Below are 13,017 nucleotides of genomic sequence, written 5' to 3'. Positions count from 1 at the left end.
TGACCCTGGAAACAGAAACCAGGTGGCTTATAAGCCTTCTGGCCCGCCCCCTTTCCTTTGTCTTCTTGTGTGGGCATTTCAGACCCTTTGGCGGGCTTCCCGCCCCTCTGCCTTCCCGGGCTTATCAGTGCACCCCCCCCTAGCCAGGGGGCAGGGAGGAGAGGACGCTGCTCCGTTATTTGGGCACCTCCTTCATTTTTCTACGTTGACACCTCCATATCCCATTTGCTGCTATGGCATTATGTTTCTTTGCTCTTGTACCCCTCTTTCATGAATATGTTTAGAATGTGTGGATAATGCAATGCGTCATTATTATGGGGTTCAAACTGTCATGTACTATCGGTGTAAACCTATAGCAAGCACGATTTGGGCTTGGCTCTTTAAATGGTGTGTTTACAATGTGTATATCGCACCATTTCGCCTTAAGGAACTGTTTTAATTTTCTAATAAGGAATTTCAAATCTTCACACTTTTGCTTTTGTTGTTTACATGTAACTGTTTTTATGGCAATATCCGAAATTAACACTGAAAAAATAGTCTGCAAAAAAAAAAAAGAGAGAGAAAACCAGACTTGTGCTCTGTGTATTTATCTTTTCGTTAAGATCCATCAGGGACACATCTAGGACACGAGAGAAAGAAAGCTTAATCACGACGTGTCACTCGTGTCAGACCGTTGCAAGAGAAACCATTTTGAATCTGAGCATGTGTAATTGCGTCTGTCACGTAAAATGGCGCCGTGATTGTAGGGTGCCTTTTCCAATCCACAATCCGTTTTAGTTTCTTAAAATTGAGCTTGTGTACTAGAATTAAACCACCGACCTTTCCCCTAAAGAGCCTGCATCGAGCTTCTATCCGCCATATTTATCTAACTACCCTCTAAACATCATATCCAGAGTCGTCATTCCACTAGGGCTGGTAGGATAGTACGATAGGTTGTCACTTGCTGCTCAAATCTGTATGTAATCTGCAGGTATTACTTGAAGCCCTGGCAGGGACAATTTAGCCTTTTATGTGTCTGAAGTCAATCAAAATAATGTCATCTTGTAATGGTGTTTTAAATAATGCATTCAAAGGTCGTCCGGCAAAGCACCTTGAGGAAGAGTTCGCTATAAATAAAAGCAAATTACTTGTGTTCCCAGCTTTATTTGACCACAAATCACAAACCTACCGCATTGTGCTCTGGTTTCATCACTGCAGTGTCAGGGTGAGGGCTGGAAAGGGGGGCAAAGAGACAATGGCCCCCCAGGCCGGCTGACTGTTTCTCACAGGGCCAGAGCTGCAAAATTCAAAAAAGAATAATTGAAGAAGATACAATCCTTCAGAGTCCAGGCTGCCTCAAAGGAACCACGGTGCTGAAAGGCCTTCGCAGCTTCTTTGTAGATGGGGGAGGCCCTTGACTTCAAATAGGAAATGTTGCAGATTTGCAGGCGTGGCCCCTCCACATAGGCCTCCACAGTGCGTGAGTGAGAAGAGCTAAGCTGCAGGTGCATGTTCACACTGCCCAGCTGCAATGTACGCATCTAAATGACATGACCTTGAATGGTAATGTTGGCACATACCTGACGACCATACGCCGTAGAGCTTTATCTTTGATACATTGCCTGCACCGACCGACATCAAGCAGAACGTGGTCAATGGCCGCCACGCCGTAGTGCTGCACCTACTAATTACTTCCTGGTTTACCTTCCCCCAAACCTGATTGGCTGCTTCTAACAATATCCACCTTTGGCCCGAACTGATAGGCGCAAGCCGTGTTGCCGGAAGGGCATCCACAGAAGGGCCTAGCAAAAGGGCCTGTCTGTGCAGCAGAACACCCCATTTCCAGACGTGACTTCATCGAGAGGAGTGGCCAGGAGCCCTCCTCAGTCGCCGACCATCCGCCCTGAGCAAAGGGTGGGAGCTAAACCGTCCATTGCGACCTGAGCTGGGGAATTATTCCATCCCTATGCTGCAACATATCTTCCTTCAAGTTGCTGTCTGATCCTGCCCTCATTGTTTAATTTGGGCACCTACCTGACGACCATACGCCGTAGAGCTTTATCTTTGATACATTGCCTGCACCGACAGACATCAAGCACAACGTAGTCAATGGCTGCCATGCCATAGTGCTTCACCTAGAATTACTTCCTGGTTTGCCTTCCCCCAAACCTGATTGGCTGCTCCTAACAATATCCGCCTTCAGCCCGAACCGATAGGCGCAAGCCGTGTTGCCAGAAGGGCATCCGCAGAAGGGCCTAGCAAAAGGGTCTGTCTGTGCCTGTCCACGACAGATCACGGGCAGACGAGCGGTCCATTCTTCTTCTGAATGTGACACATTCGCTATATATACGTGCCCATTGCAGGCTCGCTTGCCGCCGCATAATGGAATATGCAGATCACGCCGCATATGTCTTCCCGCTAACTGGTAGGACTGCCTGTTCCACTAGCTGCATCATTAGGAGCATACTATTCTAAACCCATCTTGAATCTTGCCACTTCATGATATCGAAGGGCAGCTTACGGTACTCAGCATATTGTGCCCCAATTATTGCTGAAAATACAGTGCATGCATACACCTAGCCATTTAGTCTTTTTGCTACAATGTCACACTGAACCTACTGTTATCTATTGTGCTATTAAGCAATCTATTCAGCAAATGTGCTATTGAGAGCCCTCTGTGCCTCACACACCTAGCCATTTTATCCTACTGTGAACGTTTTTGCATCTAGCCTACTGTGATTTATGTACTATTGTTAGCCCTCTGCGCATCACATACCTAGCCATTTTTTCCTACTGTGAATGTTTTTCCATCCGACTATTGGCATCTCGCATGTAGCCTACTGTGCTATGGATAGAATCCCAGCCAAGCTGCTAGTCGTTGTAGCATCTTGCAACTTGCCTACTGCGCTCTTTGTGATACTGGGAACACACTGCTTATAGTACCCAGATTGCACCGCGCCTTCAGTGTAGAACTGCGCACCCAGCCCAGGGCCTGTCAAACCGTAGATCAACTTGTCTATGCCCATGCCCGAGCATCACTTGATACATCAAACCCATGACTGCCAACCCCAACTGCGTACACACCTTGATCCAGTTACATCATACATTCAATTTAAATATTCTAGGCTGGCTATTTATCACTATGTTCCCATACTGCCTTATACCAGATAGCACCCCTTGCACAGGCAATCACCTACTGGCATTCAGAAATGGCTTTTCAAGACTGGCATGCCACAGACCCTTCCATATACCGTGCCTGACGCCATTCCTTCCACCCAATCCAAACTACTCACACAACTTTAACCTGACCACCAGCACCCCCACTAGAAAGCCTGAATATGTCAATCAAACAGCTGAGACTTCAGTACAAATCAATTCCTACACCATCACTGGCACTGATAGGACACTGCGCCTTAGATCACACACTAAACCACTCCATATGCACCCCACCTTTACTCCCAGGACACTCAAAATACCCAACCTGAATAACCTCTGACCACTAACAGAACTTCCAGTGTCCCTCAACTACTAACACCTAAGAATGTTTCTACAGCCGATCCTAAGCCACCATCCAGCTTCAAATGTGACCTTATAAACGCCCGATCGGCAGGAGCTCATGCTATTGAATTTCACGACCTAATCACTGAACAAAATCTCGACCTACTGATCATCACAGAATCTTGGTTCCACCAAGCTTCAGGACCCTTACTAGCCCTGGCCATTCTGCCTGATTATAGCATCTTCAGATCTGATAGAACTCACAGGAGGTGGTATAGCCATCATAGCGAGGAGTAATCTACATCTCAGATCTAGCCCTATTGAAGACACCCAAGGCTACAAACCTCTGCTAGTCAAACTTGCCATGAATGACAAAACCACGATTAATATTGTGGTGATATATAGAACTCCCAGTGCCAACAGCCACCCTGAAACAGATATCCCATTACTCCTTGTACCTCTTATCAAACCTAATACGAAATGTATCATCCTTGGAGATCTGAATCTAGGATTCAACGATGACCTAGACCTCAAAGCTGCTAGCTTGCACTCAGCACTCAAGGATATGAAATGTACCCATCTAGTGAATGTCCCTACTCATGTCAAGGGCAGAATCCTGGACTGGATATTTTCACTTAACACCAATCTAAACATAGACTCAATCACTCCCCTCAGCTGGACGGGCCATTTCTGCATCAAGTCCACCCTCTTGAGCGATGAACCCCATCCTCCCAAGACTAAAACAACAGACACTTTCGAAGCCAGAAACCACTGTAAACTTACGGTAGATAAATTCACCCCTACCCTCAACAAATGTCTTGAAACCAACCTAGTCACTAGCAATGACCCTAGCATCATTACCAACTACTACCATAAAGGTCTCACACTCACCATTGATGATGTAGCGCCTACCTCAACTAAAATGCGGCAAACCGATAAAAAGAACCACTACTGGTTCGACGAAGAACTAGTATCACTGAGAAGATTCAAACGTTCCTTTGAACATGCCCACATCAAACATCCCACCCCCGACTCTGCTAATGCCTTCAAAAATGCCAACAAAATGTATAAAACATCCATCATTTCACACAAAGCTAAAGCTTACAACACACGTATTAGTGATGCCGCTTCAGATTCCAAAGAGCTCTTCGTTGTTCTTAGAGAATTCGAAAATCCAACCCCCATCATGACCCCTGCCAACTCCAGTAAGGAATGGTGCACTACCATTCTAGACGCACTCTCCGCAAAAATCACCATGCTACAAAACAAAATTTCTACCAAAAGACGGTTACTAGTAGAAAAAAATGCCTCTATCACTAACCCCCCGGCCACCTCCACTGACAACACCAACGCTCTTTTCAACTTCGCCCCGGTCACCTAAGAAATGGTGCTCAAGACTATCTCCAAATTAAAAGCTTCCACCTGCAAAGGTGATAGTGTCCCAGCAAAACTAGTGAAAGATTCTGCTTCCTCCCTCGCCCCCACTATTACTAATTTTGTCAACTCCTCTTTCAACACAAACTCAGTCCCGGCTAGTATTAAAGAAGCCTGGCTGACCCTACTACTAAATAAAAACTACACTCGACCCTACAGTGCCCACTAACTATCAACCAATAACAACAGTCCCTTTCCTATTAAAAATCATTGACAAAATAGCCTATACACAAATTCAATCTCACCTCGAACAGAATAAACATCTAGGAACTAGACAATCAGGTTTCAGTCCTAATCAAAGCACTGAAACGGCCCTCCTGGGCCTCAAAATCCACATGGACACTATCAGAGACTCAGGGAAACTCTGTATCCTACTGCTGTTAGACCTATCTGCAGCATTTGACCTCGTGGACTGTGATAAACTGTGCACCCACCTAGCCAATGGCTTTAACTTCTCGAATGATGCCACCATGTGGGTTAAATCTTTTCTTGCTGAACGTACCTCCAGAGTGGCTATAGGTAAGGAAGGTACCAACCCCATATCAGTACTTTTAGGAGTTCCCCAGGGGCCATGCCTATCCCCAACACTCTAAAACGCCTACACTAAGCTCCTCTTATCTGCTTTAGACAATATGAGTGTCATCTACATCAACTTTGCAGATGACATCCAGATCCTCATTCCCATCTCAGGAGACTACGACCAAGATTCCCTAACCATTAACAAAATGTACTCCATCATCCAAAACTGGATGGCGCTAAATAGCCTCTGTCTCAACAATGAGAAGACAGAAGTTCTCATTGTGGGATCACCAATTAAAAGAGCGGCCCTCCACCCAGACTACTCCTCTAGCAACATTGACAGCACCCTGATCCCTGTTCTCAAGCAAGTTAAAACTTTAGGCATATACCTAGACGCCAATCTCACGATGACTAAACACATCAGTACGCTTGCATCTTCCACGGCTTACACATCGAAACTTATAGTGTTAAGTTGACAATTCTTGACCCCGACAAATTGCCTTACCTTGGCTAGAGCCTTGGTGTTATCCAAATTGGACAATTGCAACGTGTTACTACTAGGGATTTCCAACACTAACCTCAGTAAACTGCAACTTATGCAGAATAAAGCCCTAAGGGAGCACTAGGGATAAACAACCACAATCACATGTGCAAGATTAGGAAGGACGCCCACTGGCTGCCCGTCAAAGCAAGAATTATCTTTAAAACACTATGCATCACGCATAAATGTATTGCCAAAAAAGCCCCAATCTATCTCAATATTGTCCTACAGAAAAAAGAAAACATCAGAACACTGAGATCTAACAACAGTCAATATTTAGTGACACCACGTTACAACAACACCAGAGCAGGGGGTCGCAGCTTCCATGTCCTAGCCCCCAAACATTGGAACTCCCTCCCTATCAACATCAAAAAAGAGACTTCCTTCCTCGGGTCCAAAAAGCAACTGAAAACTTGGTTGTTCAACCAATACTAGCACATCGCTGAATCATACTAGCCTAGCCCTCAGCTGTTCAAACTGTACCTAAGTTTGTTATGTTCTTCTGACTGTATAGTTTCCTGCATGCCTTTTTTCTGTTTTTAATTGTATTGATCCTTAGCTTTTATTTTATGCATTACCAATGTATTGTGTTTTTTTATGTATTACCAATCAATAAGATGTCTGCAACCACGCTGTGATACCCCAGGGTCTGGGCGTGTAAAGAATGAAATAAATAAATAAATTAAATGCCCTCCATTTTGAAATGCTGACAGACTACAAATGAGTTGAGGGCCCTCAGGTTTATGACAGGACGAAATCCCTCCTCGGGTTTCGGAACCAGAAAAATGGTGCTGAGGAATTGAGAGGCTCTGAAGGTGGCAGGGACCACTGCACCCTTGAAGATGAGATCCTGGACCTATGCATCCACCATCTTCTGTTTCTCTCTATCATACAAGAGAGGGGGAGGTGGAGAGAGCTGACAGGGAGGGGAGTACAACACTATCTGAAATCCCTGAACTGTCTGTAACACCCATGGATCTAAGGTGAGCTCTGTGGGAAGAAACATTTAAAATATGTGGAAATACCTGGAGCAGATCTTTCTCTATTTGCACCTCTGCCATTACAACCTCTCCATTGGAATCCTCTCTGGGGGTAGAAAGTTCACTGCGATCCTCGAGCAGAGAAAGAGTGATGGGCTCCACGGGATGCATACTGCTGCGGGCGGGCAGAACCCCAGAAGGAGGAATGGACGGAAGAGCGGGTTCTACCTTGTCCGGCCTTATCAGAAATCTTAGGGGCAAAGACTTTTCTGACTTTTCTGATATTGGTTTGGGCTTTGTCCAAGGCAGTAAAGGTGTGCACATACACTGAGAGATCCTTAATAAACCTGTCGCCAAGCAGGTTACCTTGGGCCTTGGGGCCCGCTTCACCCTCTGCCATATCCTGCAGTTTAGGGTCAATGCACATGAGGAGGGATTTGTGCCTCTCCCCGGAAATGCTAGCATTTGCATTGCTGAGCAGGCAAATTGACCTCTGCACCCAACCTCTAAGTGCTTGGACATCAATCGGGGGATTGGTGAGCGTAACCTCCTTGGCCAATTCAAAGATTTGAGTCAGTGGCCCTAACAAGTCTAATAACCTATCCTGACAACCATGGAGGGCCCTGTCAACTCCTTTTTTCGGATCTTTCCCCTTTTGTGACAAAAAGGACACTGTAGAGGAGGTGCCAAGCTCGATTCACACACCAACTGCCCATTTTGAAGTACCAGGAACGTTCACGCCGAAATATGTGACGTATGATGAACAAATAAACCAGCAGAGAGCCGCAGTGGGGCTCTGTCCAGTACCTCTCAGAAGAACAGCACCTATTGAAGTACAGACACCTAAGAAAACCTGGACAGTAAGGTACCAATTGGGAAAACCATATCGACACGTGAGACAGAATGATGATTGTCAAAATGCAATATCTGAAGAAGCCAAGAAGATACTAAAAGAAGACGAATGGTGACGTCATAAGAACCCGAACTGACTCATATATAGAAGACATAACAACCTGAAAATGATGAAAAGAGATGAAACACCATGGATAAGTGATATCCTGAGTCTAAAGTGAAATGATTGATGTTAAAATGTCAGAATCTTATGCCATGAGCGTGATGAAGATATTCAGCCAGTTTAAATGTGTGCATATGCACAGTAACCGCAAGAAGCACAGAAAATTGTGGGGCTTACTTATGCTTAGCCCCACCTATACATATCTACCTCAAAAGGAACACTTTATGTAAGTATACTTCCACTGTGCACAAGAGGAGAATCGACCAAAGGTTACTAAAGGTCTCAAGAGGAGAGCCTTGCAACAAACAAATCGAGAATTAAAACAGAGAGAAACTCAGACGAAGGCAAATCGTGCCAAGAAGCCAAGGTCATTTCGGCTGAAATAGACCAACAGTGGATACAATTAATGAGAAGAAGAACAGAGTATCCTGTTCAGAAAGGTCAAGATAAGCCAAGATGGCAGACGACTGGCAGAATTAAATCAAATACACTAAATTGAATGAAGAATAAGATGATTTCACGGTGTCAAAATCACCTGACCAGCCAAGCGAGAAGGGATGAAACTTTCACACCTACGCATGGACTCTTACCATGCCCAGACGCCTTAACTTTCCCAGACCAAGAAGCAGACTTGAGGCCAGAATACAAATAAATAACTGACACATGACCACTGAAGTGATGATTGATTGTTGCAATAATTGGAGGGAGGCTGGGGGTGCAGACGAACTCCCTGCACCTGACCGGCTATTCTGCACGCTGCTAAGCAAGTGGAAAAGTATGAGTGGGGTTGATGCCAACCCAATCATAGTGGACCGTGTAATCTAGGGTCCTGTATTTAGTAGAACCAATGGGACGTCGTACTTTTAGTGACATCTACAGTAGCCATTTTGAAGGAAGGGCTTAGATGCCCCACCTGACATTGTTTATCCAACCCCCTCACTTTGTTACCATATACAGATATAGTACCTATATTAAAGTTACCTTCCCAGAACTAATGAAGTTGCATGCTAAGTTTTGAGCTATTACACGTCAGTGATGACAGGTTTTTGGTATACATGATGTCAGTGCTTTAAGTGGGGTAAAAAATTGAGGGGGGGCCCTCGTTTGGGGGCGTGGCTTCCATTGCGGGCGTGGCCTAAAAGTGCACAAATCATAGTAAGGTGCGCAAACAAATATATAAATGTATTTGAGCATTTATATATTTGTTTGCGTACTACTATGGTTTGTGATTTTTCAAGCCTTCTTTTATATACATAGCAATGTTACATATTTCTATGTTTATACAAGGTGGCTTGTAAGTGCACAAACCATAGTAAGTTACGCACACTTGTGTGCTTACCTTACTATGGTTTGTGTACTTTTCAAGCTGCCTTTTAAAAACATAGACATTTGTAACATATGTCTATGTTTATAAAAGACGGCTTGAAACGTAGCCATCTTTTATAAAGCGTTGAGGACGGACAAAACCCAAGGTGGCTTTGTCCGTCGACAAAGCTATATAAAAGATGCCTTGAATTGTGTACGATTCAAGCCGTCTGTTATAAACATAGAAATATGTCTACGTTTATAAAAGATGGCTTAAACGTACACAGTTGAAGGCATCTTTTATAAAGCCTTGCCAAAGCAGAAAGGCGCCTCGGGCTCAGTGATCTCTGCTTAGAGCAGAGATCACAGAGCCCGAGGTGTCTTTCACCCTCTGCGAACCCGCGGGCTCCGTGATCTAATCTGCAGATTAGATCACGGAGCCCGCGGGTTCGCTGAGGGTCAGTGACCTGGCGAGGGAAAACTAAGGGACTCTAGCTTCCTCTGATGGCCCCCCAGATGAGGGGTCATCAGAGAAAGTTACAGTGACTGACGGAAGTGCCAGCCAGTCACAGCAACGCTGTGCCTGGCTGGCACTTCTGTCAGCTTGCCTGACGTTAAAGTGGCGGGCGCATCTCCCGTCGCGGCTGCGGCCACGGCGGGGTAATGCGTCCTGCCATGGCGTGGTGAGGCCGGGGGGCCCCGGCAGGGCCCCGGCTCAGCCCCACTTTTTGGAGACTGCCGGGGCCCGGCCCCGGCAGGCCCCGGCCCACTTAAAGCACTGCATGATGTGTTTTTTCTGAAATTAATTGGAGTTGAAGCGAGAAGGAAAATCGAGCAATTGCTAATATTCATAAACTCCCTGTTTTTTGTACTTGTCATTAAACGGACACCATTTGCCAAACTATTGAGTTGTCATTATTGATTTGATGCAAGAATATTAATCTGCATCCCCATCTATCTCGAGGGTGCTGCTGCTCATCTTAAAGTGCTGTTTGGGAAACCCCCAGTCCTATGGGCCGGCTGGGGTCCCTACTCCACACTTGGTAGCGGAGATTGATGGTTATCGATTATCAATTGGATAAGACACCCATTGGCGGTTGACATAAGTAACTCTAGGTCTTCTGCAATGTCACGAGTCCTTTGCCATCCAGCTAAGTAGACCGAGAGGCTCCCCATAGATAGTGGATACTCTAAGTAAAACCCTGCAGGTTGAGGTCTGAAGGAACCTGTGTTTTCCCCCACAAACTCCTTCTCACTTCTACGGGCAGCTGATCGGGTGAACAGCAAGGAGAGGTGGTAACGAAGGCCGTGATCCCGAGAATCCAGAGAGGAAAATATGCGAACGGTGAGTGAAAAAAGAATAAATGCTTTGTCAAACAGTTGTATGCCTTATAACAAGTAAGGGAAGGTAACGGAAGGAGGTGGGACAAAAAATTATGACAGAGTAAGAGTGTAATATACCTAAGGGCAAAACATTGACTCGAGTGTACTCGAGCAATAGAGAGCGGTGTCCACTCATTTGGTGGAAAAAAAAAGATTGAATGACCATTTGGTCGAAACCAAATGGTCGAAAAAAAAATGGTCGAATTTTTTTTTAATTTATTTATATATTTTTTTTGGTTTTGTTTGGTTAAAAAAAAAAATAATATATAAAAAGGGGGGTTTGAGGTGGGAACCCCCCCCCAAAAAAAAATGTAAAAAAAAAAAAAAGAGCAATACCGGGAGGATACCCGAGCATAGAGGGAGATACCGGGAGGATACCCGAGCACAGAGGATACACCCAAATACCTAGGCTTTAATATAGCGCTAGAAGAAGACTGCATTTAAAGTCCTGAAAGAACAGGACGACATAGGAGACCAGAATCGATGAAAGAGGTGAACTGAAAGAAATGGGCTTAAATTCCATGTTGGAATAATGATAGGGGCATGAGATTTATGTAGCCGGCTGGAGTCTGTCTAGTCTGTCGCATCTGTCTTGTGTTTTTCTTTTTCTCTGACATCACGAGGTAAGAACAATTTTGGGGGAAATAGCATGAAAATTGTGCGTTTGTATTGCCAGGATGTTGTATGACATGAATTGAGGGTTGTTGTTTGAAAAGGTAAAAAGAACATATTTGTGAAAAAACGGGATTGGAGCTTGCAACAATTGGTGCTTGCTCATATTGTTGATTTTGTTTAAAAAACATAAAGCATAACAAGGTGTTGGAGAAGATAAATTAATTTAAGCATGAAAGACATTACACTGTAGTACACTTGTGCCAACAATTGCCAAAACATGCACCTAAGCTGAAGAAGCACAGTGCAGAATGGGTTAAAGGAACCGCCCACAAAATGTTTATGCCATGGCCCCTGGCTGGATCGCTATCTAAAAGTGTCCTGCAACACATGATGCCATATTTGCGCGCCACGTATACTGGCAAAAAGTTAGATAAACGCCCAGCTAGTTTAGAGCTTTGGAAAATGTATCAAGAGGATAAGGAGGAGGAGCCACCATTAGATTGGATACTTAACATATGCACAGAGGTGGGTGAAACGCCTTCTGCGCCATCCGCCATGCCTGAAACGAAAAGCGAATTCAGTAAAGACGAAGGATTATATCCTTCGAGTGAATTTAAAGCAGCCACGGGATATAGCAACCCAGCATATGAGTCACATACACAAAGTAGTGACGAAAACCCAGACAAAGATAGAGATCGAGATATCACCTCCAAAGTCCCTAGGGGCAAGGAGAGGCATGAGAAAGAAAAAGGAGATCAAGCACAAGCAAGTACATCTCTCGATACGAGTTAAGAGGGAATGAGGTGGAAAGGAGATGAGGACAGAACTGATGAGATGGCATTCACACAGAACGAATGGATGGGAGGTCAGATTATATTAAAACTTGATGGTAAAGGCTTTGAGGACGTCAGGCAAAAAGGAGAGTCAGATGATTCAAAACGGAAAGAGAAGGAAAAGGAGAAAGGATTGAGAGATGAAAGAATCAGGAAAAAAGATAGACAGAGACAAGAGCAGCTGTATCACGAAGAGCAAGAAAGAAAACACGATCATAAGCCAAGAGCAGCTAATGATCAGGACAGGCAGGAACAACAAAGGATAGACGAAGAAGAACAAATGATACGGGAGAAGAGAGTAAAAAGACGAAGAGATGAGGAAATACGAAGGGCAAATGAACGTAGAGATGCAAAGAAACAGGAAGAAGATAGAGTCAGAGAGGAAGCGAGAAAGCACAAAGAGTTTGATGACGTCATAGAGCGTAAGCGAAGACAGAGGGCGCAGGATCTTGAATATGTGGAAAGAGAGGTTAAAAAAAACAATCCAGTAGTAGACTGGGAGGACATAGTAGAATTCTTTCCTGAGTACGATTCATTACCAGGCACATCTAGGGCAAATATCGAAGATGACTTTGACACCAGAAGCATCGAAGAAACGATCGATAGAATATATGATGAAATGGGTTTTACTCCAGAGGGAGAGGCTTTCGAGGAAGAGGTTTCCGGAGTAATCAGGGAGGTTTCCAAGGTAACCAGGGAGGTTCTCAAAACATGAAAAATGGCAATCAGGATATGTCAAATGGGCCAAAATGTTGGACATGTGGGATGCCAGGGCATCTAGAACGCACATGCAGAAGTCAAGGCATGGTGCAAAACAACTAAGAAACAAGAGTAGGAATGGTGAATCCACCTGTATTTTTACAGCAGGGTGGAAGTGGAGTTGCACAAAATCACAAGGTGCAGCAACAAGCACCA

Source organism: Ambystoma mexicanum, chromosome 10, assembly GCF_040938575.1.
Source record: "Ambystoma mexicanum isolate Mex_15411 chromosome 10, UKY_AmexF1_1, whole genome shotgun sequence".
Lineage (NCBI taxonomy): Eukaryota > Metazoa > Chordata > Amphibia > Caudata > Ambystomatidae > Ambystoma > Ambystoma mexicanum.
Note: the sequence above shows the minus strand (reverse complement) of the source record.